The 25326-nt window shown below is 33.7% G+C and overlaps 1 long non-coding RNA gene across 4 annotated transcripts in view; it reads right to left on the reverse strand.

Annotated features, from left to right (window-relative positions):
• Nucleotides 1-17446, reverse strand: part of LOC123647382 — a 39283-nt gene extending 21837 nt beyond the window's left edge. For all 4 annotated transcript variants that reach the window (XR_006738216.1, XR_006738213.1, XR_006738214.1 and 1 more), the window contains exon 1: nt 17399-17446. This is a non-coding gene — a long non-coding RNA (uncharacterized LOC123647382). The remainder of the gene's footprint in view (nt 1-17398) is intronic.
• Between the last annotated feature and the right edge of the window lie 7880 nt (nt 17447-25326).

Consider the following 25326-nt stretch of genomic DNA (forward strand, 5'->3'; position numbering starts at 1 on the left):
TGCATAGATTACTCACATTTAATACATAGAAAACTGAGAGTCAATTCAGAAATATTGTGCAATTAAGTTTTTACAGAAAATATTGCTGCTTTAGTGTGTTTAAGGAAAGGCTCAGCAAACACAAATGGCAGAGGTTTGCATAACAGACTTAATATGAATTCACTTTTACCATAAACATTCAAATGTTCTTTATTTTAAATCATAAAATGCAGCTCATTCATCTATCCACACATTTGTGAAAGCTTTCTTGTTAAATGAAGAAAATCAATGTGATTACGAGGCTATTGGTGGAGGTTAGGAGTAGTCCTGGCACAGTTGCCTTGGCCTCTTTCCTGGAGGCCCTTTTGGGACGAGATGCCTTTTGCCTCCCGCACGTTTGCTGTCCAATCAACCACTGGCATCTGGTGCAGCAGATGGGCTCTGCTGTGTACCTGGAACAGTCACCCGCAAGTGCAACCAGTGCTTTCTGTACTTCGGCATGAATTTAGTTACATGTTCTCCTTTCAAAGCTCTTGTTCCAGGAAATATTTATTGATCCCCTGATATATGCAAGGTTGCGGAGATTACCAAGGTGAACATGGACACAAATCCTTTCTTCATGAGTTTTGCTCACCTTTACTTCCAAGTCTTGTTTCTGATATTTTCCTGATTATGTTACTTCAGGCCTGGCACAGATTGGATTACGTTATAATAGTACCCTCATTGTTACATTGAGCTCCTTTTTTTATGATATCTATCCCCTTTTATGTGCTTGTTATGTTTTGTCAGCTGTCCCAATCTCATGTCTTGTTTCACCTTCAGAACTTATACACAGCTTATTATAGAATGGTACCAAGGATACGGATTTCTTAATTATTCCAAACAAACTAAGGAAATGTTTTCAACACACATATGCCCCAAGTTCACCCAAGAATATCTGAATCTGCAGGTCCAGATGGTGTTCTGGTCTTATGTTTTCTGTCCATATTTGTTCATATTACTGACACTGATTACTTAATTACTGAGTCAACAGTGACCTCTGGGTTATGAGAATGCAGTATCCTTGAGAGATTGGTTCCAGGATCCCCATGGATACCAAAATGTATGGATGCTCAAGTCCCTTACATAAAATGACATACTTTTACATATAACCTATATACATTTTCCTATATTCTTTAAATCATCTCTAGATTACTTATAATACTTAATGCAATGCTTATATATCATATCATCATGTGGATTCAATGTCCTACTTAGCACACAACAATTTCAAGTTTTGGTTTTTGGAAGCTTGTGGAATTGTTTTTTCCCAAATACTTTTGATTAGCAGTTGGTTGAATCCTCAGAGGTGGATACAAAGGGCCAACTGAATATTCTTTTCTTGAACTCTAAGAATCAAATTTCCTGGTGTGATTTTGGTAATAACTTTGCTTCTTCTTCTTTTTTTTTTTTTTTTTTTTGAGACAGTCTTGCTCTTTTGCCCTGGCTAGGGTGCCATGGCACCAGCCTAGCTCACAGCAACCTCAATCTCCTGGGCTTAAGCAATCCTTCTGCCTCAGCCTCCTGAGTAGCTGGGACTACAGGCATGCGCCACCATGCCCGGCTAATTTTTTTATATACGTATTTTTAGCTGTCCATATAAGTTCTTTCTATTTTTAGTAGACGGGGTCTTGCTCTTGCTCATAGCTGGTCTCGAACTCCTGACCTAGAGCAATCCTCTCACCTTGGCCTCCCAGAGTGAGCCACTGCGCCCGGCCTGGATTCTCCCGTGTTTTGAAATCCTTATACAAAATACAGAGTCTGATCTTTTCTTGTTTCTATTTTCATGAGTATAGGTATTCTATTTTCAATGTATGTTTAAAAAAACATTGATTTCTGTCTGGATTAAATTGTGGACACTAATTACTTATGTGCAATGCTTTTTACATAAAACTATAATTTTGTATCATCGAAAAGCTATTGAAAAGTTAATAATGACCCATGAATCAATACCAAATAGTTATTCTAACCCTTCCTTTTCCTTGTTATATCTAAGTCAACTGTGATTAAGCTCAACGTTTTCTTTCAGTTTCTCCCTAAAGAACTCCATCACTTGCCGTGTTACTTCAACAACTTTCCATTTCTGCTGCTCTGCCAATAGCACCTTGTCCCTCAGGAAATGAGCTGTGCACAAAGGCATAATCTTTAAAGAACAAGGTAGATCTAAAATATCTCCATGACCACCACTCAATATTGCTCCAGAGCTCTGCAGAATACTAATGTTGACTCAGAGGAGTAACAAAAAAATAAACACAATTAGATATGTTTATGATATTGTCCCATTGTTTTTTCTGTAACAATGATTTGAAAACAAATGGTTCAGGTAATCTTGGATTTGGATGACCTCTATCATGATTTCCAGTTGTCAGTTACAAAATTGGTTGACAAAATTAACCAAAAGTTTTTAGTACAGCCTAATTGTCAATGGTTTTAGGACAGAATATATATTTTAATTTCTTGTATTTTAAATTGTTGCTTAGCAACGCTATTTTTAGGCTTGCAAATAAATGTAATGGTAGAAATTAATGTCAGTTTTAATATTATTTCTTAGGCTATTAAATACCATCTTATGCCAAGCTATTAAAATACAACTCAAAGTGGTAATTAATTTCTTTAGCAATTAAAAGAAAGGGCATTTTAGCAACATTTACTGATGCTATAGGTAGTTGATATTATTCTAGTATTAAATTCTAACCATATTTAAAATTGTGAGGGCAGCAGTGAGTCACTTTAGTAAATTAATGGCAAAGTGCTGATTTTTCTGTATGATTTTTATATATTTTTAATTGTGTCTATGAAAGAGACACAGACAGAGACAGACATTAGTTTCTAGCCCTTGATTATAAAGGATTTTCTAATTCTTGTTACAACCACCCTTAAGTCTGAGCTAATTGTGTGTCTGATATATGCATCATTTGGACAGTTTTGGAGAGTTCTGTATATCAAACCTCCTTCATTAAAATCAAAACATAAGTCAGTAATACAACTGACCTTGGTAGAAAGAAATCAAGATGAATTAAATATTCCGTTTTGGTTCCTAGGAAATAGTAAGCCAGATGCCAATAAACCCTTGATTAAAAGTATCACAACGTTTTAATATACATACTATTTGTTTTTTCTGTGGTTATTTTGAAATATTTCATATAAACTGTTGGATAGAGGTATATTTGAGAAGCTAGGTATATAAATATTATACACAACTGCTTAATCTCCTATAGTTCAATAAATTGTATTGTGTAAGGTTATCAGTTATACTAGATATATTAGAAAGAAATTATTTCCATCTCTCACAGACAAACTCTATTAAGTTAACATATAACATCAAAAGTCTGGGACATTTAATCAATGTTAAATGGCAAGCCAAAAAATGTATATATCCCTGGATCCAGGCTCAGTGAATGGAAACTGCAGCCTAAAACTAGCCTGACATCTGTTTTTCTAAATAAATTTTTATTAGAATAGAGCCATGCTATCTGGTTCTTTACAGCAAAAGTTTGTAAGCTTCTGCCCTTGATAAATCCTTGGATGTTTTTTATCCATATTGAAAGAACATGCCATTCACCTTTAGCTGTAACTGTAAAATTTTTGATAATTTTTCATAACAAAATTAATTTTAACTGCACAGTTAGCACTGAAATGTCTTAACTAGAAATCCACTTTTGAATGTGACTAATTTCTTCATAGGAAGTATTCAAAGTGTATGTCAAAGTATTCAGTAATTAGCATGTGGAACTTTAGAAATAATTTTTATAGAGTAATTGAGTGATATTCAAGGAATGTCATTTTCAGAAAGATTTTCTAGGGTCTAGTGCCTTAATATAAATGAAGCTTGTGAGTCTGACAATCCCAACAGCCTGATATTCACAAAGCAGAAAGTAGGCCTATATCATTGTTTGTTCTAGATCTCTCCACTTAATAGAAACCTCTGTCCCTTGATTCTGGTGGCCACGCAGTCTAACAGTGAGGACATTCCTCACTATTTCAGCTCGCTCTTAGTGTTTTCTCTTCAGAATTTGTTAATGATATAAAGATAGTGGCAAATAATTAGGTAAATATTCTGAAATTATTTTATCCAGGTATGTTTCTTTAAACAGAATGTGAGCTTCTTGAGTAAGATTCTGTGTACCTAACTTTTTTTATGTTTAGTGAACATCTTCAATAATCCTAGTTTATTCCTGAGGACAGTACTAGGCACACAAGGGCTGATCAATAAATAAATGTAGATAGATAGATAGATAGATGATAGATGGATAGATACAGAATTAAAATATTAACACCTGGATGGAAAGGTATGCTCATCTTCAAAGATAAAAATTATTTAAATCAGTATTTACTGTCCTATACACCATACTTGGCTTTCAACAAAAAAAATTTTTTTTGAGACAGTCTCAATCTGTTGCCCAGGTGAGTACCCTGGCATCAGCCTAGCTCACAGCAACCTCAAACTCCTGGGCTCAAATGATCCTCCTGTCTCAGTCTTCTGAGTAGCTGGGACTATAGGAACCCGCCACCACACCCGGCTAATTTTTTCTGTTTTTAGTAGTGACGGGGTCTCGCTCTTGCTCAGGCTGGTTTCAAAGTCCTGAGCTCAAGCTATCCTCTGGCCTCAGCCTCCCAGAGTACTAAGATTACAGGCATGAGCCACCGTGCCCGGCCTCAATAAAAACTTATAAGACATACAAAAAGGCAAGAAAACAACAGTCTGAAAGAAAACAAAGAAATTATTAGAACTTGATTTGGATATGACACAGACATATGAATTATGCACAAGAAATTTAATATTACTATGATTAGTATGTTAAATGTTCTAATGGAAAAAATACATACCACATCAGATCAGATAGGTAATTTCAGGGGAAAGATGAAAACTGTGAGAAAGAAATTAATGAAAATGCTAGAAATTAGAAACTTAATAACAAGAATGAAGAATGCTGAGAAAAGTAGTGGTAAATAGAGAAAAAAAAGGAGTGCAAAAAAGTAATAGCACTTCCAAGATCTGGGGAAAATATGAAATGGTATAATATAATCAAAATTATAATTGAGAAAGAAAATAAAGGGAGAAATTAGAAGAAGAAATTTTTGAAAAAATAATGGCCGACATTAATTTTTCAAAATTAGTGATATACAACAAACCAAAAATCCAGTAAGGTCAGAGAACATCAAACAGGATAAAAGTAATAAATAATTTACCAAGGTCAGAATATTCAAGATCAATACACAAAAAGTTCTATCCCTACATAACAGAAATAAACACACTGAAATTTTAGATTAAACACCAATATTATTTATAATATCACCTTCCAAAAAATAAAATATTTAGGTATAAATCTAACAAAATGTATGCATGATATGTATATATGATATGTATGTAGTACTGAATACAACAAAACTCTGTTGAAAGAAATCAAAGAAGACCTCCACAAATAGAGAGGTATACCATGTCAACCCCCCCAATTTGATCTATAAATGCAACACAATCCCAATCAAAATTACTTAAAATTATGTAAAGGAAATCTAAGAGTTGACCAGGTGACACATCTGTCCTCTATATATAATGGCAGCTCTATGTCAACCTGAAAACCAGGTTCAATTACTCTTGCCAGGATAATAAGTCTACTTTTTACCTGGTGATTATTTATAGAAAGGAAACAGAAATGTCTGGGCAGCAGCTTTAGTTGAAAGTTTATTGACTCTTATTTCGGCTGGTGGAAGTATTCCCTTTTATGGGAACAGAATCAGTAAATCAACAGAGACCAAAGTTAAGGAAAAAATCCCCCATGGGGGTCACTGAGAGTGATGATAATTAGAGCCATTTCTGTTTCCACCTGTTGCTATATCTTATATAATGGGCTCACAGACTGTATAATGGTTATTGATTTAGAGTGGTTTCATGACAGATGACAACTCATCCTCATGGGTACCACTGCAAACTGGCACCTGGACTGCAACTTCATCAGGCTGTTCTTCCATTGCTTTATCACACTATACTGCTAATTTCTGGCCGATTCAGTATGTGAAAGAACCAGCACATTCCATTACCATACACCAATTTCTGCAACTCCTGTGCTGTAAGGTAGGTTTCTTTGTGTGGCATATAATATATTGTGCTGTGTTGCTGTATCAAACATTTTGTGAGTTCATGTATAGTGGTCTAGCCGAAGCCCTATGTGCAAAAAAAAGAGCCAAACACATACTATGAAGAGGTGGTTACTGTCAAAGCAAATTACTGCTCCTTCTAGAGCAGAAAGAAAATATGTTTGCTACTAAGTGGTTTGTTGCTCTCCTTGATAATACTATCAGAGACTCATCAGAGACTCATCATTGATTTCTATTGATGCCAGTTTAGATATTTAGCAGCAACAGTAGTTACATTAGTCTTGGTGAATAGGAGCCCATACTTTTGAGCCCAGGCATAGGCTCTTGCCCTGCCACCATGACTACCATATTCAAGGACCTACTGTAACCTATGCAATTTTATAAGAGGTAATTTTTTATTCTCTTTAGAGCACTGGTTAAGGAGATCTGGAATTAATAGAACTGGCTTCATTTTAAGTGCTGGTCCTGATCTGGCTTATGTTATACTGGTGTGTGTGTGTGTGTGTGTGTATAATAGGAATAGGGTCAAATGCCAGGATCTATGGCTTATTACAACAAAAAAATGCCAATATACAAGATATATGAGAACACTAGTCAAATTAATGTATTTATTGCAGGCTTTACTCGAGCCTATTTTAATGCATTGATCTTATAACCAGTTATATTATTTCTTATAAGATACATATAATTTTAGTAGCTTTCAGTTAATTTTTTAAAATATACAAAATATGCAATTATAGCAATAGTAAAATTTGTAAATTATCCTGTGTTCAATAGGTAGGCCTCTTCTTTTTTCAAGCCTATATTGCATTATTCATAGCTTTTAAAATAATGTTAAATGATAATGATGTCACTGAAAGTCTTTTAATTGAAAATTAAAATTTTTCACTATTTAAATGTGAAAGTCTTATTAATTGGTCCTTTGTTTTAGCTTGATTTGAAATAATTTTATTAATACAGAAATTGTAAAAACACATTAAAGAGAGTTTTCATAATCCATTATCAACTTCCCTAATATCTTTAGTTCTGTGAGTTTCCCCAGTATATCCCAGTAAATCTTCCTCTCCTTTTTTTTTTTCTGATTTAGGCAAACATAAAGCAATTTTTGCAGGCAAGAAAAATGACATCAATACAGTAGTATTAACTCATCTATGACATTATTCAATATTGTGCATTTGCCCCATATATGTCTGTTTCTCCTCAGACAGGATCTTCTCTATGAATCCCTATTAAATTTAGTTGTCCTATATTTTTAGTCTCTTCCAACATCTGACAGTTCTTGACTCTACTTTTACTTTAAGAACTGTGTTAGTATGCTCAGGCTGTTGTAAAAAAATCATAGATTAGATGGCATAAACAATAGACATTTACCTCTCACAGTTCTGTAAGCTGGGAAGTCCAAGATCAAGATGCCAGGCAATTTGGTTCCCAGGGAGGGCTTTCTTACATGGTAGAGAGAGAAAGCTGTGATCTGTTTCCTCCACTTATAAGGACACTAATTCCATCACTGATATCATGCCCTCATGACCTCATCTAAACCCACTTATCTCACAAAGGCCCCACATCCAAATATATCACATTGGTGTGGAAGCTTCTGATATATGAACTTGGGAAGGACACATATTTTCAGTCTATAACAAGGACTTTGGTACCTTTGAAGATCACTGGCCAGTTATTGTGTCAAATTTTTTTTCTAATTTTTATGAAGTTATATGGTTTTGGCAAAAATAGTGATGTTGGGCCTTTTCCCATTGTTCCATTTAGAAGCTTGAAATGTGACTACCAAATGTTTCTGTTTTTCAACAACCCTTACAGCTGTCAAGTGTATTATGAGGCCCATTAACCATGGCTCCAAGTAGATATGGTTGGATCCCGACCAGACCAAACACTCATTCAGAATATGGATTTACATAGCTGGCAAGTGAGACAAATGCTTCAAACTCTATTAGGGTCCAGAATTTTTATTTTGGCCCCCCTGCTTATTTATCAGCTGATCAAGGAATCTATTTTACTGGAGATCCAGTAAAACAAGAGGGATAAAAAGAGACTGAAGAGATAGCTTGCATGACTGAGTGAACATTTGTTAAAATTTAATATGTACAGAAATAAATAGCAGTCACCATTGGAAACCCTGTTAAAATATAATGGGTTTTAAGGAAGACAGCGAATAGAAGTAGGAGGTAACACAAGAATTTACACAATTTACATAAATGTTGCTCCTACTTCCCCAAAGTTTTCCTTTTCTCTGTCAAATACTATAGCATATAGCTGAGAGCTAGTCTGCATTATGTTTTCTAGAGAAACAGTCCACTTATAAACACAATACCATGACAATACGTCTAAATATCTTTACCTGAACCCTAAGGAAAGGATAGGGCAGATCATTCCTTCTCTTCATCTCTCTAAACTGGGATTATTGTTCACTGACTCTTTCCTACCTAGGGGATAAGACAATCCTGTATGTTTGTAGTTACCTACCTTAGTTCATTTGACAGGGAATAATAGACCAAGAAGAGGCCTTGCCACACTCATACAATTTCTAGCTCTATGGATCAGTTCTCTTGCCAAGCCTAACTACTTCACTCCAATGGGTGGTTCTAAGGGAAAATTAATGACAAGGTAAGAAGAAGAAGAAGAAGTTCCTAACAGAATGAGAGCTGATAAATTAAGAAATCCTAGAAGGAAAAGCTAACATCACCTCGGTGAGTTATGAGAGGTTGTCCATTTCCTGTTATAGGTGAATTCTAAACACGTGGAATACAATCCCACCAATTACATTCAAAATTTCACCAAGCAATACTTGCTAGGAAAAATACTTTCTTTTTTTGTATAATCTTTAGAGACTTCTGCATAAGACGGAAAGTACAACAATGTAGAGCTTTGGACCTACACTCATTTTTAAATAAAAAAAATTCTCATTCTTTACATTAAATTTTTGCATCACATTTTGTTTGAATAAAATTGTTCTAATTTTTAAAAAGTTATTTTATAAAACTGTAATAGCAGACAGTGGAATTCAATAAGTTGGCAACTAAAACTGAATTCCATTGAAAAGAATCCTAAATCTTAAAATTCTGTGGCATATATCAGGGCTTATTTTGTGTGTGTGTGTGTGTACATGTGTGTTGTTCAAATGAACAAAATTCAGTACTTCTAGACAGAAAAATATGCAAGAAACGGATTCCAGTTGTAAATAACCTAAATCTATATGACCTTAGAAGAGAAAAGCAACAAAATCAGTTAAATATAGACAGCAATGAGTTTGCTGTTTAATGATAACAGGAAATGAGCCAAATCTTTGATATTATTTAGAGTTGTGAAAAGCATTTTGGATGAAATTATTATGAATGAGCGTTAAAGTTGTATCTTCTTCAGTTTAATGTGACAGAGGAAGAAAAAATACGAGATATATGCATCATTTCCAAAGCAAGTCAAAGTTGTTCTCTTTTCACAAAATAAAAAAGCAAGAAAAATAAAATGATAATGTTTCCTGGGCAGGGAATGATAGTTTCTGAGTTTCTAAAAGACCACAAAAAGGTAAGTATTCTTCAGCTATACATGGAGAAATAGCCTAAAATTCTCTCAGATATGCTGGAAAAGAAGCCATTGAGAAATAAAGTAAAATGTACTGAAAAAAATAATTTCTACCTTGGAGAGAAAAACAAATGATACTGCTTTTGCAAAGCAGAGGATCCTAAAATTTAATAGATAGCAAGTTAATATAGTAATTTAAGAGACAATTAAATATTTGAAAAACGTGCCCAGTCTATTAAGAGTGAAAATTCTAGCAGAAGAAATTTAAATAAACTAAAATCTCAAGGGAAAGACCATCTTTATTTCACATCAGAATTAACAGTTGGAATCAATGTCAGATACCACAAAACAAGTTACTCTTCAGAAATACACTGAATGACAAGTGGGCAAGTTAAGTCCCAAAGGAAATTAATGAGCAAAATTTGTTTGAAGAAGTAATTATCTAAAGTAAGAAACCCAGGAGGCTCTTCAAACACTGACATGAAAAATTTCCCTTGTAAAGCTCTGTTAACAGTAGGACAAATAAAGTTTTCTGCATTCTGTCCTTTAAAAAAAGTAATTATTTCTCTATAGACACATATTTTATATTTGTGGGAGAAACTAGGAGGACTCTAATCTCTTTAATATTATACTAAGAAATTTAAAAATATGGCCCAAATCAACTGTCTAGTCTCATTGCCCACCATATTTTTATATGATTGCTTTATAATGGACTAAACGATCACCCTCTGTATCCTAAAAAACACCTTTTCTATCTTGGTCTCCTTATGAATGTTATTGTTTTGTGTTAGAAACAGCTCTATATATCCAAATTCTATCCACCATTTTTAAAAAGTAAAGTCTCAGCTGAAGTCCTTTTCCATTAATATTCCCCAAATTATTTTTGCTCACAACTAAATTCCTAATATTTATTCTTTTATCCCTTTGTGTGCCCATTCTATACCTTTCATTATAATATGTAAATTATTATTATAGTTATATTTTTCTCCATCATTTGAGCTTCTTTCTATATGGTTTCTATAATAAACTCTTAACTATAATAAACTGAGAACTTCTGTGGTACAAAACACATGACAAGGCCTCTTATAGTACTTAATACACAGTAGATGTTAGGCACGTGTTCTTATTTAAATAGAATTGCATTGAAAAATGGTGCAATGTTGTAAAATTTTTTTGTATTGGTATTTTACTTTCCCTGACCAAAGACCCTAAGAATATCATGGAGAATGGGTAAGGCTTTCCTATGCAATGGAAGAGTTAGAGAGAAACCCAGAGAATGGGAAGACACAACACAAAGACTGTGTGGTAATGAGTGTATGACACAGTTGAACAATTAAAAGAAGTAGACAGTGACTGAAACAAATTTCAAAGGGTAACATAGCTAAGCCTAGAGAAAAGTGTTGGTACACCTCCATGCCAGACTCTAAGATATGTTAATATTTTGATTTTTATCCTGTGTATAGATGTAAGTCATCCAAATATTTAAAGCAGGAAACATACATAGATATGTGCTTTTAAAAATATACCTCTAACTTTACTACAGAATGCAAATTGCAGGAGTTTCCAACGTGTCTGAGGGAAACTAACTGATGTTCTACTGCTCTAGGTTAAGTGAAGGATGATTGCAGCTTAGAACAAAGTGGTGGCAGTGCAGATGAAGAGAAGTTGAAATATTTGAGAGATATATGAAAGTTAAAGTTGATAGGACATGCTAAAAGGCTTGGTTATGGGGAGAGGGGGAAAGAGGGAGAGATAAATTAAGGATGTCTTATAGGTTTTCAGCTTAGAATTCACTGGGAAAAAAGTACAAGTGAATGACTAGTATTGGTGGAGAATATCATATATTTAATCTTAAACATGCCAATTTTCAAGTGCCTATAACGCCTCCTAATTGTTTTGTTGGGCAGGCAGTTGACACAAACTCAGAGGAGAGGTCTGGGCTTCAATTAACATTCATCAGCAGAGTTTAGACCATGGAAGTACATAATGTCATAAAAGGAGTCACTAGAGAGAGGGTATCAGAGCTTTGAAGAAACCACCTATTCCATGTCCATGGAAAGGAGGAGAAATCAGGAAAGGGCACTGAGAAGAAGCAATCAGAGAATCTGAAGAAAAATAGTAAGAGAAAGCACAGTCACACAAAACAATGAGAGGTTTTTAGGAATAAAGAAGAAAAATAAGAACTGAAAATACTCATAATATTTAACAAAATGGAACCACTGCTTTGAGATGTAATGTGATGATGAGTGTGTGTCAAGTGAACAAATTTATCCTCTGGTTTAAAAAAAAATGGTCTTAGAAGTTGGGCTATGAATAGAAGACCAAAAGTAAGTCCACTGGTAGAGAAAGATATGGCATTTTTAAAGTCATGTTTAAGTAGTCATAGAATTAATCCAGTTAAAAATAAACTAGTGCATACAGAGAAGAAAGAAGGGATAGCTGATGGATAATGTTCAGAAAAAAAATGGGAGGGAACTCCCACTTTACAAAAGTTTAAAGCACAGATGCATACTTTGCTTTAGCTAGGGCAGGCACACCTTCATTAATGAAACCAATCTAAAAGGACAGTTGATGTTAAACGTACGTGAAAGTTGGGGTTGGATTATAAAGGTGGCAGTGAGAATTTGATAGAGTTATATCTAATATCTTTAAATTTTATCCATGAGCTGCACATGAAAGAAGAGGTAGGGTTTGGGATATTTAAAGATATTGAAAAAGATTTGAAACAGTTTTGAAAAGAATGACAGTTTGAAATGACAGAACAATATAATAAAATTGGTCATGACTGAACCAACAAAGTGTATGCTTGGGATGTCTTACATAAAGTAGTTAAAAACAATATTCCATTTCTGATGTAGCAATCTTGAGCAGAATAGATGAAACAATAATGTACCTTGCTCTCAACAGTTGATATAAATAGTATGAAAAGACATTTTTCTAAAGCAGAAAAATATTTGGGAAAATTTCTTTATGCAAACATGCTCCCATATACATACACAGTTTGCAAACACTCCTTGCCCTTTCTTCAAAGAATCAGCAGCATTTATTACCTGAGGAAGACTTTAAAACTAAAGAAATTTTTTTCTCTAGGGCATCCAAGTTTTTGATTTTCAGGAGTCCAAACTTTTGAATATAAAAAAGCTAAGAACCTAAAGGACTGGAGGAATACACACTATGCTTGAAAGAATTCTTATATTATTTAGGCAGTGTTGGAAATATCTTGAAAGAAAGATACCCAAAAACACAGTGTCTTAAGCAAGGTAAAAATGTATTCCACTCTCATATAAGAATCTAAGGTTAGTGATGAGCACACAAGTGCACAGAAGGAAGTAAAACTCAGTGGAAAGCAACAGGGGAGGCGGCTGTTGAGGGGGGGAGAATGGAAGGGGAATAAACCAACTTAATGAGTACTATGAATGCTATCTGGGCACACCTACAGCCAGGACTCAGCATTGCAATAACGATCCATGTAACCTAAAACATTTGTACCCCCTTAATATATTGAAATTTAAAAAAAAGATAGAGAATCTAAGGTTAGTCCAGGCACTGTGGCTCACACCTGTAATCCTAACATTCTAGGAGGCCAAGGTGGGAGAATTGCTTGAGGTCAGGAGTTTGAAACCAGCCTGAGTAAGAGTGAGACCCTGTCTCTACTAAAAATAGAAAAATTAGCCAGGTGTCATGGCATGTGCTTGCTGTAGTCCCAGCTGCTCAGGAAGCTAAGCCAGAAGGATGACTTGAGCCCAGAAGTTTGAGGCTGCAGTGAGCTACGATGACGCCACTGCACTCTAGCCTGGGCACAGAGAGAGACTGTCAAAAAAAAAAAAAGAATCTAAGGTTGTATTCTAGTCTCTAGTTTAGTACAAAGGCTTGGCCATGGTCAGTCTTCACTCTTTCTCATATTCTTCTATCATTGCTTTAATTTGGGGATAGAAAATCACTCATTATTTTCACCTCTGAGAGGCTCCAAGCTATGATTTTGTCCCACAATCTGAATGGCAGTGTAGGTAGCAAAAGCCTCCCTTAGCAAAGCTGTGTTCCCTCCCTTCTCTGCTTTTGAGGTAGGTAACTGTGGCTTGATTTCCTCTCACTTAAGGTCTTTGGTGAAAGTAGAGAGAAGAAATTGACACAAACCAATATTATTAATTTTTAAAACACTTCTCTATGTTTGGTTAAGTTCAGTCGGATTGTGGCCTGGCTTCCAAAATATTGCAAGCAGCAGTTTTATCTTGCTATGGAATAACAAGATTCATCAATCTTGTGATTATATGTTTCCTTGGTGCTTTCTGTCAACAGTTAAACCAAAAAAAATTAGTTTTTTTTTATATTAGTGACCTACTTTTACTAGAAAATTATATGTTAGGTAGGTAAAGATTTAGCTGTAGAGAATGCAGAAAACTTTAAACAGGACAGTTGTCCTACCTATATAAAATTGCCAAGAATTTTCCAAGGAAAGATGTATGTGCTTGTTGATCCTGGGTGCTCATGACCCTCCCAAACTTGTTTCCCTTTCATACTTAAGACACATCTTTAGGGTCAAGACATTTGTTTCCACTCTTGGCATGATATCTACATTTCATGAAAAAAAAAAAACCTGGAATATGATAGAAAAATTATCTGAAACTTAGTAACAAAGAAAAAAATTGGATGGCAAGCCTTTGCAATGTCATAGGGAGGCCAAGTCCACACAAGCATTGGAGAATGTACTTATCAACTTCACTGTTAATAATTAATAGTCTCAGACTTAGTGAAGTTGCTTGCTAATTTGTTAATGTTATGGCCCTATTAGCCATTTTTCTGTTTTATATCCAATGCAATAATCTTATTTTGACATTTCCTATTAAATTGTCTATGAAATCCTAGATTTTCAGATGGTCTTTTAACCTGTCATAACATAGTGCTTGTACTCTCATTAATTAATATGTTAAATAAAATATTTCATATGTATTCATTTTCTATTTGCTTTAGTACTATAATATTTTATCTTTCTGAAAATTATTCTTTAACAAGGGCAAGCCATTTGTTTTAATGGCACTAATTGAAAGTTGCTAATATCACATCTGTTCATATATCTTTGGGCATAACTTGGTAACGTGGCCATACCTAACCCCAAAGAAGACTAAGAAATATGGTTGTTTTTTTTCCCTGATGGCAAGGTGCCCAATTAAAATTCAGAGAATTTCAATAAATGAAGGGGGAAGATGGACATTGAAGCTCACCTATCAGTTTATAATTTCTCAGCCATAACTGATTTTCTCACCCTAGAAGAGTTTCCTGGGCTATTTAATAAAGATAGGGGAAAAAAAGGAAACAGAACATTAGATGTTGGGACTTACTCCCTTATAAGAGGCTCTACCACACCCCAGAGTTGGGTCTCATGTAAAAAGGGAAATGACAGAAACTCTTGATTGGGGATAATCTGAGAGTAGAAGTCACCTGTGCCTTGCTTTTTGGGTGGAATCTTGCAGTGTTAGCCTCTGTTTCACATTGTGTGGTCATTGCAGAGCTGAAAGGACTATATGAGGTATCTGGGCTCATAGACCTGAGATAGGTCTCCCAGTCATTTCTCAAACTTGTCATGGAACAGGGAGCATGGAAATATGTCCTGTGAGACCAAAAAGTATTAAGATATATATCTGGGAAAGATGCTTATCATAAGGAAAAAAAAAGCATTAGCAGTATGTTCAAACTAACAAATTAATGAAAGAGATCCTCATATCTAGGGGATGCTTAGGTAGCTTGCTGTTGACAATCTGTTTCCACTCTTTGGAACTCTGTGAGTCCCTGGGTTCAGGTTTAGCCACTGGAGTTGACAAGTTCATATTTCTTAAAGGTGGAGGTAGAATTAGTCTAAGGAAGAAATCAAATTCACTTATAGGAAAAAAAGAAGTATTTTATAAACTGAGTAATTGCACTTAGTGCACTTTGCATGTCCTTAGACTATTTAGTTTGCATTTGCTTGCATGACTAATACTTTCAGACTTTTCAGGTACTCACACTCCACACTGAACCAGCTACTGTAGTTGGGGAACCACCAGTAGAAGAGCTGTGGTCTTAGAAGAGTCATAGTTTTCACATCTTTTGTTCAGCATAAAAGAAATGAGGCCAGAGCCAGGACATTAGCTAAAGCGGGTATGTAGGCAAATGTCAGCAAATACTCCATTCTTTTCTGCAGCCCTTCAAGTAAATAAACATGGTGTTAAATATATGGGATTAAAGAGTTTACCTAATTTGAGAAACCAGTGAGGATAAGGTAGGGAAGAGTAAACTATTTCCCTCTGATTTTTACTTTACCTAAATAGGATTCAATTAGAATAAATGTAACTTGATTTGACTGACAAAACATAGGGTCCATTTTATTAATCTATAGTCCTAACCACTGCCTATTTTCATTCAAATAGGCTAGATAAGGAGCCAACAATCTTTTATCCTCAAGGACCAGACAGTAAATATTTTAGGCTTTGCAGGCTATATCATCACAAGTATAAGTACTCAACTCTTAGGCTTGCACACATCTTTGGACATAACTAAAGCTGTGTGTGTTCATTTGAAATAAATTATATACCATATTTTATTTGAAATACAAATCATAAAGACCTATTCACTTGTTAGTTATCATAATGAAGGAAAAATTAACAACCTGTATTGGGACTGACCTCTGATTTAATCATGGCCATTCCTTTGCATACATAGGGTACTTTTTATAAATTTGCACAAATAATCATTTACTGGAAATGTTCACTTACAAATGTAGACATACCAGATACTATTAGGATAGCCTTAAAGTTTTAACAAAGATTAATATTCCCCAAAATAACTAAATTGGAAGAGAATAAAGAAGCTGAATAAAATTAGCTCTTTCTTGTTTTAGCTACATGATTGTTTTAAAGACAGTTTGAATTTTACATCTTTTTACTGCCAATTTCATTTGGAATCAGCTTTTCATTCACAGTTATATTGATAGGAAGCATAATATTTCATGTTATATCTTCACTTATAAGCAATGATATGACTCAAATTGCAAAGGTCTGGCCATCATGAGATAAATAATTGATTTTTAAGTTGCTATATTCTACAATATAGCCTTTTAGCATATATTTCTCATTTCTTTTCCTGCATATGAATGAAAATTTCACTATGATTTGCTTAGGTATTAGATTAAAATATTAGTATAACAGTGCTAATTCTTATATTCCTCCCCTTCCAAATTTTCAGTATTATTGGCATTAAAAAATCATTATTAAGCTTCTATAGGCCAGTTTTTCTAGGTGAAGAGCACCTATATACATACACTACATACTAATTTTAGAACTGTCATTGATATTTAATGAGTAGCCTCCTTGTTTTTATTCTTAGTATTACAAATAGAAAATAATCTTAGAAATGTTTTTCTTCTCAGATTCCCCTTATATTGTTTGATAATATTGTTTGTTTTAAAGTCAAAGAAAAACTGATTTCTGGGGTAAATTTGCAATATATATATTGTTAGGGTAAGGGCTTAAACTCCCCATATAAAACTGTTTAGTGGGAAGTTTTGTATTACAGAGTTTTGGCCAAGGCCTCAAAACCAAAGACAGTTGTGCTTGGTGACTTCACATTCTGGAGAGAGCTGCAGACAGATGCCTGTAGAATTTGCTAAAAAGTTAAAACTTGCTCATAGACCTCAGATTTACATCTGTCTTTTCTCTACAAAAGAGAAGACCAAATAACTCTTTAAGAGAGTTAACAGCCTAGAATACAGTGTTCCAACCTCACTATTCATCCAGCAACCACTGGAGGAGGAGGGGCTTCTGGGTGTTCCTCAGACAATGGATAGGGTTCCATAAATGCTTGCAATCCTGAGATTGTGGTGGGAATGTTCATGGCGGAGTTGGCATGTGTCTTCTGGACTGGGGGATTATGTATCCTGGTGTCTAATCCTTACATAGGAACCTGAGAAAGAAACAAAACAAAATAAAACAAAACAAAACAACACCACACAAAAAAAAAAAGAACAGAAAAAATAGTTCTGACATCTAGAAACTGGTCTGATATTCCCAGCCAGGACTCAGTGTTATACAAAAGCATCTAACCTCACAGCCAGGGGCCATGCTCTTCTGTTGGATGTAAACACTCTCAGATGAAACAAGTTCACTTGGCAACCCTGATAAAGTTAAGGTGAAAATAGAATCACTGGGCATTCCATAAAATAACAACCATTTTCATCTCTTACCTAAGTGACTGTAACTACTTTAGCAAGTACAACTTTATTCCCATTTTAAGTTGCTCTCCCTATAGATACGATTTGTTGATATATTCAATCATAGAATTACTACCACTTTCTGACAGCACCTATTCCAGAGGGAGTACCCACTTCTTTAAACTCTTATCAAAATTACCCACCAAAGCTTAAATCCTATAGCATATTCTAACACCCTCCTATTGCAATATCTCATGATTCTCCATGGTGAATTTCTCTCGCTGCAATGAGTGATATACCCAATTTATTCAACTGTAAGCATTATTACTGGTGGTCTTTGACTGATGGTATTGACACCACTAAGAATAAGTGCTAGCTAGGTCATTCCCTGCAAGCAAAGAATAAGAGCAGGGGGCTGCAATGGGAGGGAGTTGCACACTTCCACTGAAATTAGGGTTAGAGTGAGAGGGCAAACATCCCATAGGCCAAGGGAGCATTTAAGTACCTGGAAAATATCTGAAGAAGTGAAGAAACTCAGCAGAGTAGTAACAGAAGGCAGATGAGGGGAAGGTAAGGTATAAGCAGAGTGTGAAGGTCTCCAGTGGAGGATTCAGAGCCTGTCTCCTTGTTCTTCTTATTCTCTACTGCTCTGAAAGTTTGGTGGGCCCAGGGGTGGAGAATTAAATAGATGAGAGATTGAAACTTTGATATTAAATTGGACTGGACTTTTTAGTACCTGAAACCTGAGACTATTTTTAAACATATGAAAAGTTGTAGTATCTACTTTAAGTATTGGTAAAGTGGAGGAAAGAGAGAATATATAAAAGTAGTTCTGAAGGAAACATGGTATTGACCTAATATATAAGTTGCTAGTAGTATTTATTTCTCTTTGAATCTGCATGATTAGAGTTACCTTGACAAATACATTTATTCCTCCTAATATTTGGGCTTATATTTAATATCCTAAAAGTAAGTTTTTAGTGACTACTATTAATTGGAACTATGTTTTTAAATTCTTCTTGCTAAACCATATGAAATTCTCCCTCAAATCAAATGATTTAATACATATAGCTGCATATACATCTTGCTACCCTATTCTTCACTTAAATTTGCAGTAAGAATAAGTTAGTTATGTGGAAACCTACACATCATCATCTTTCATTAAAAATATAAATTACACGTCAATTAGAAGGTTATTTCTGCATTGTCTATTCTTTTGATACAATATTATTGTATATTTAAGGGAGATGATCAGAATAAGTTATATGAATTTGTTAATAGACCTCAAAATTACTTAAAATTTGAATATTTAATGAGTGTCACATCGTCAAAGTGGCATGTAAGAATTTATCTTAAGTGACAAGTGCTTTTGTGTCTCATTGATAACTCATTTTGTTCTCAGCATTTCAACTATATTGCAGATCCCTCCACTTCTAAATTAATATATACTTAAAATACATTTTTCTAAGCTATCTGTAGATAATAAATTGAGATCTCCATTAATATATGAATCCTATAAAATGTCTGTGATCATAAGGAAGTGTTGTACTATTCAAATAAGTGGCCAAGTAGAGATGAAAGATTTAATCCAGAGAGAAACAATGGGAAGTTTCACTTCATGTATCAAAGTATGGGATGAATTAAAATGAACATCTAAAGAAAAATAAGCCAGCTTTTCCTTGTAACCTTGACTTGACTTGTAATAAAGTATAATATGGTCTATTAATTATTCATTAATACATATGATCATATGACACATTTAGAATTTGCATGTATAAGTTTGTCACTTTGAAGGAAAAAAATCCTTGTTCTCATTTAGTATAATTCTTACTTCTTTACTTTAAAATAGGCTTTCAATTTTGTCAAAAATTATACTTTAATGTAACACTTAAAATGTTACACTTGCATATTTTCTATGTACATGATTGAAACTATTAAAATCAAATAGCCTCAATTATAAATACTCTGTATATTAACAATTAAATAGGTTATTTTATTAAAGTAGGTAGTCATAAGCATAAGTTAGCTACATTTATCTAATATTCTCTGCTTCTTTAACACTTTAATTTAGCAAGATGTTATTGTTCCTAATTATATTATAAGATGTCAAAAGCATTGCATCTATATAGAATCTAAGATTTAGATAAAAAGGTTTTATCTGTAACCAGCCTTTAAAATGTATTTGGGGGATAAAAATGATAATGTTGAGGTAAAGTATCAATGAAATATCAAAGTTGAAAATCCCAATACCTTTTCATACTTTTGTTTTTATCTAAACGAATCTAAATTAGATCCCTCATGCCAGAATTAAATTTCCTTCTGCAGAGATTATCTCTATCCAGTTTTACTTACATACTATGATGACAGAGTTAATAAATGAAGAGCATACACATACATTTAGTGTATTATTAAATTTAAATGCATATGTTTTCAGAACTTCTTAGTAATAATACAATAATCATTTAGAATTTTCTCTGGAATTTGCAGAAGGTAAAGCATCGGATGGCTCAACAAATGATTTCTCTTCAACATAAGATGTTTATTAAATATTCATGGCATAATATATATTTATCTTTCATATTTTCAAATGAAAATCTTAAATTTGTAAATTTTTCACAGATATCCTGGCTTAATGTTGTCCTTAAAAATCTTGAGCAGATAAATTAGTTTTCTACTGTTACCAGAACAAATTATCACAGATTTGGTGGCTTAAAACCACACAGATTTATTTTCTCACAATTCTTAAGTCAGAAGTCTGACATGGGTCTTACCAGACTAATAGTAAGTGTCAGTGGTGCTGCATTCCTTCCGGAGGTTGCAGGGAAGAATCTGTGCCCCTGCCTTTTCTAACTCCTAGAGGATTCTAGGGCTCACATTCTTTGATTATGGGTTCCTTGCTCCACCTTCAAAGTCAGCAATGTAGCATCTCTCTGACCCTGGGTCTGTCATCAGAGCTCTTTCTCTGACCACAGGTAGGAAAGATTTTTCCTTTTAATGACTCCTGTGATTACACTGGGCCCACCTGGATAATCCAGGCTAGTTTCCCTATCTCAAGGTCTTTAATCTTAATCCCATCTGCAAAGTCCCACAGGTTTCAGAAATCAAGAGGTGAAGGTTTTAGGAGGAGAGGGGTAATAGTCTTCCTACCACAGGAGGAAAATAATAGACATCCTCCTTCACACATACAATTAGAAAGTAGGGCTCTTGACATATTATCTAAGAATATGGGTGTGAGTTTAAACTCAAATTGTAAGCTTTTATATGCTAAAAATAATTTTTAAATCGTCCTAAAAGTCACACATGCTTTTCCTGTGTCATGTGGAAACAAAACATGGGAAAAAGGGAAATATAAAATCCATGACATTTCAAGTCATTAAGGCCTGGTCAGAAATTCGAAGTGCTAACCTGTGTATCACATAATTTGTGGAAGACTCTGCCTCAGCAGATCTCAGTGTTGCAGTAATAATATCTGAATTATTAAAAAAGGTAATCAGGTTGAAGCATTACCTACCAAAGTTCTTAACACTGATAAATTGGTTTTGTTTTGAAATGCATTCTAAAACTATATGCATCAATGTATCTGTGTTTGTGTGTATGTGTGTGTGTTGTTTATATGGTCTTAAATTATAAGTCTTCACAGATTTTTTTTTTTTTTTCTGTCTTGGCTTGCTTTTCTTAGATGCCTGTTCTCTGAGGAGAAAACAGATTCTCATTTTTAAAGTATTTAGAATAGTGATTCTCAAACATTTGGTCTCAGGCGCCTTTTTACATTCTTAAGAATTATTGGAAACCCCAATGGGCTTTTTGTAATAGCAATTATGTCTACAAATATTTACCATATTACTAACTAAAAGAGATAATGTTTAAAGTATTTTTAATTTATTTAAAATAACAATAAAATCATCCTTAGTATTAACATTTTATGAGCAATATAATTTTCAAAGCAGAAAATATAGCAAATAGAATACAATTATAATATTTTTTTTTCAAATCTAATGAATGAGAGAGTCACCTAGTTTCTTAGGATTATTTTGAAAATAATTTTTACATCACAGATCCTTGAAAAAAGTGTAAAGTGAACTGGTGGGGTGGCATTTATAAAGTATTATATTCGCCTCCCTAAAATGCAGCACACGGGGAGGGATGTGTTGGTGAGGTGCTGCAACAGAGTGCAATTTTCTGAGATTCCTAGGCCACATTGGTTAGTACTGCACAAAGAGGAGAAATGTATAGAAGGACTCAATATAGAGGGACAAACCAGAAGGACAAAAGACATTTTCTGTAGTTGAAAAGTGAGAGCTTCTTTTAGGGGTCTATAATTCTTAGAGAAAAATACAGGTTTTAATAAGGGTTTCTGATCTCTACATACTTGGTATCCCAAAATCTAGGAAAAAATGTCATGCTACAAATCAAAATTCAGATTGGAGCAGCAATTCTCCATAATTAACTAATATTTCCTATTTGTAATATGAGAAAATGAGAATTCATAAGTCTCATAAAAATCCTTTTATATATCCATTTTTCCCAACTCAATATATTCTCTGTCTTCATCTCAACAGTCATATTCTTATTTTGCTTTAAGTAAGGTTAACAACCTGGTTTATGAGAGATTATTTTAGTCTTTAATATTAGAGTCTACAAATTGGATTTGAAATCATGAAACACAACTTGAGGTCATGGTTCTGCAATCTAATAGATTATCTTGGAAAAGTACAGATCCTCCTTTCATTATCTGTAAATTACAAATATTAACATATATCCTATAAGTTTATACGAAGAACCAAATAAAGTAATACATACATTTGTTAACCTAAGGCACTCAACAAAAATGCTAAATATAGCATTAATATAATGAGTTCCTTATTATAATTTTTATCCTGATTACTTTTAATGTGGTCTTTCATTAAGTATTTGCTTAAAATAATCCACTTAGGTCTTTGAAGACTCACTCATCTTTATTACTAATTTTGAAATAATGAAAGCATCGTTCTATAAGATAAAAAAATCTAAAATAAAAATAGAATTTTAGGAGTTCCGTTTTTGATGAAGAAATATATCAGAATAATTCTTTGTATATAATGATTGAAGGTTTAAATTTAATCATATATACCATTTTCTAAGATCCAATGCTTTTACAAAAGTATTGATAATTAAAATGGTACCCTGAAATTTATGTAATTATAAAACAACTCACATCTAATTCTAAACTGTAGTAATTAAGCCTAGAGTGAGATTTATTCTGTGGTTAAGGAAGGCAATGGTATTTACAATTAGAATAAATTAAAGCAAATGAAGAGGAAAATTTTATTCTGTGTAACATTTAGTTCATTATAGTCTTAATTGACTATGGCAATCCATGTTCATCAATAGGGGATATGGATAAAATACAACATCGTTGAACATTATTTCCCTTATACTTGATTTAGAGAGAGAATATGAAAGTATTTCTGTTTCTTTGGCTGAATTTACCTCTTTCAGATTTCTGTCCCTTTTAAGAAATTATATGTGCTTAACTCTATATTATGTGTTTATTAAAATTGCAATAATTAATTCAATTTTTAGAAAGAACTACATTTATATATTTGGATTCCAATTCTGAATGCAAGATTACTACCTACTATTAGGTATTAACATACAGTCAAGTAGAATAATGGTCTCTCAAAGATGTCCATGTCCTAATCCCCAAAACCTGTGAATATATTACCTTACATGGCAAAAGACATGATTTATCAATTTTTAGATGTGATTGTGGATGTGATTAAGTCAAGGATGTTGAGATGGGGAGAGAATGATGGAACATTTCCAACTCTTTCCATCTTCTGTGCATCTTATATAAGGCATAAAAGTTATTAGCAACTCGCTGTACTTTGAGCTAAATATAAACAGTCATCTTTTAAAATAACCTTTCCCAGAACAAAGATTCCTCAACTAGTAAGTATATTTTTCTTCAACTCATTCTAATGGTAAATTTTGTGTAGAAAATAACTGCTGTCCATAGTAGTGGAATTGCTACAAAATAAACTAAAAACAAATTAATCTAAAATATTTAGTGTTAACTCTAGCTTGCAACTTAAAAACACATTATTTTAGAACATCTTTATTTTGTCTAATTTTCTTTTGTTTTCAGTATACACTGCAACTAACTTCTGAAAGTATGATTAAGAATCATACTTTATCATTATAGAAGAAATGTTAGTTAAAAACAATAATTTAAATCTTAATCAGTTTGTGTATTTCATTTAAAACTCATTACATGATTTCATCCTTTAAAAATCAAACAGATATTTATTAAAATGAGTTTAAAGATTGCTAGTGTTTTAAAATCTGAATGAGAGTTGAATTGACAAGCCAATCTTAATTTTGTCAAACAATGTATACTACTTGAAAGAACCTAATCTTTTTGTTTAGGGAAGAATTTTTTTCACAATAAAATTACATTTTTGTCACCTCTTCTTTTTATTTTTTTATTTTTTTGAGACAGAGTGTCACTTTGTTGCCCTGGCTAGAGTGAGTGCCGTGGTGTCAACCTAGCTCATAGCAACCTCAAACTCTTGGGCTTAAGCGATCCTACTGCCTCAGCCTCCCGAGAGCTGGGACTACAGGCATGCGCCACCATGCCCAGCTAATTTTTTCTATATATATTTTTAGTTGGCCAGCTAATTTCTTTCTATTTTTAGTAGAGACGGGGTCTTGCTCTTGCTCAGGCTGGTCTCGAACTCCTGACCTCGAGCGATCCACCCGCCTCGGCCTCCCAGAGTGCTAGGATTACAGGCGTGAGCCACCGCGCCTGGCCTTGTCACCTCTTCTTGAAACTTTTCAGGTTCCAACTTTGCGAAAATAAATGCTTCCTCTCCTAGGAATACATATCATCTTCTACAATATTTTAAATAAGCTATTCCACTGAATTATGACTATTTTGTTACCTAAATTGCATCTCACACACAGTTACTGGTGCCATGTGGGTGAGCATATTTATATGCTTTTTTCTTATTTATATATCTAATGCTTCAGCTATTCCTGAAGTATAGTCAATGGTCCATATATGTTGTTCAATTAATTGTATTATTAACTCAATAGGGCATATGAGTAATGGCATAGCTAAAAGATCATTTTTGAAGGAATCTATTTAAAGTTAGGATGTATGTTCTTTTTGATAGTTATACACACATGAAATTGCTCATTTTTGAAAAGAAATTCAGGTTAAATATTTAAAGTAAACTGCCATTTGCTGACTGTTCTTTTATCTAATCCCTCTGCACTTAAGAAATATTTCTACCAAACTAAATTACGTTAGTTACCATTTTATCCAAAGTGTTTTGCCTCTTCTCATCTTTGTACCCTCATTTTCCACATTTCTCTCATTTTCACTACTACATTTTATGTAAAAAATGGAAGTAAAATGTTTGCATTATTATTATAGCATTATAGATGGTCAACCATTTCTCTTTAATTGATCTAAAGGGATCAATTAAATTCTACACTCCTTTTTCTTCACTCAA

The sequence above is a fragment of the Lemur catta genome, chromosome 11, assembly GCF_020740605.2.
Source record: "Lemur catta isolate mLemCat1 chromosome 11, mLemCat1.pri, whole genome shotgun sequence".
NCBI lineage: Eukaryota > Metazoa > Chordata > Mammalia > Primates > Lemuridae > Lemur > Lemur catta.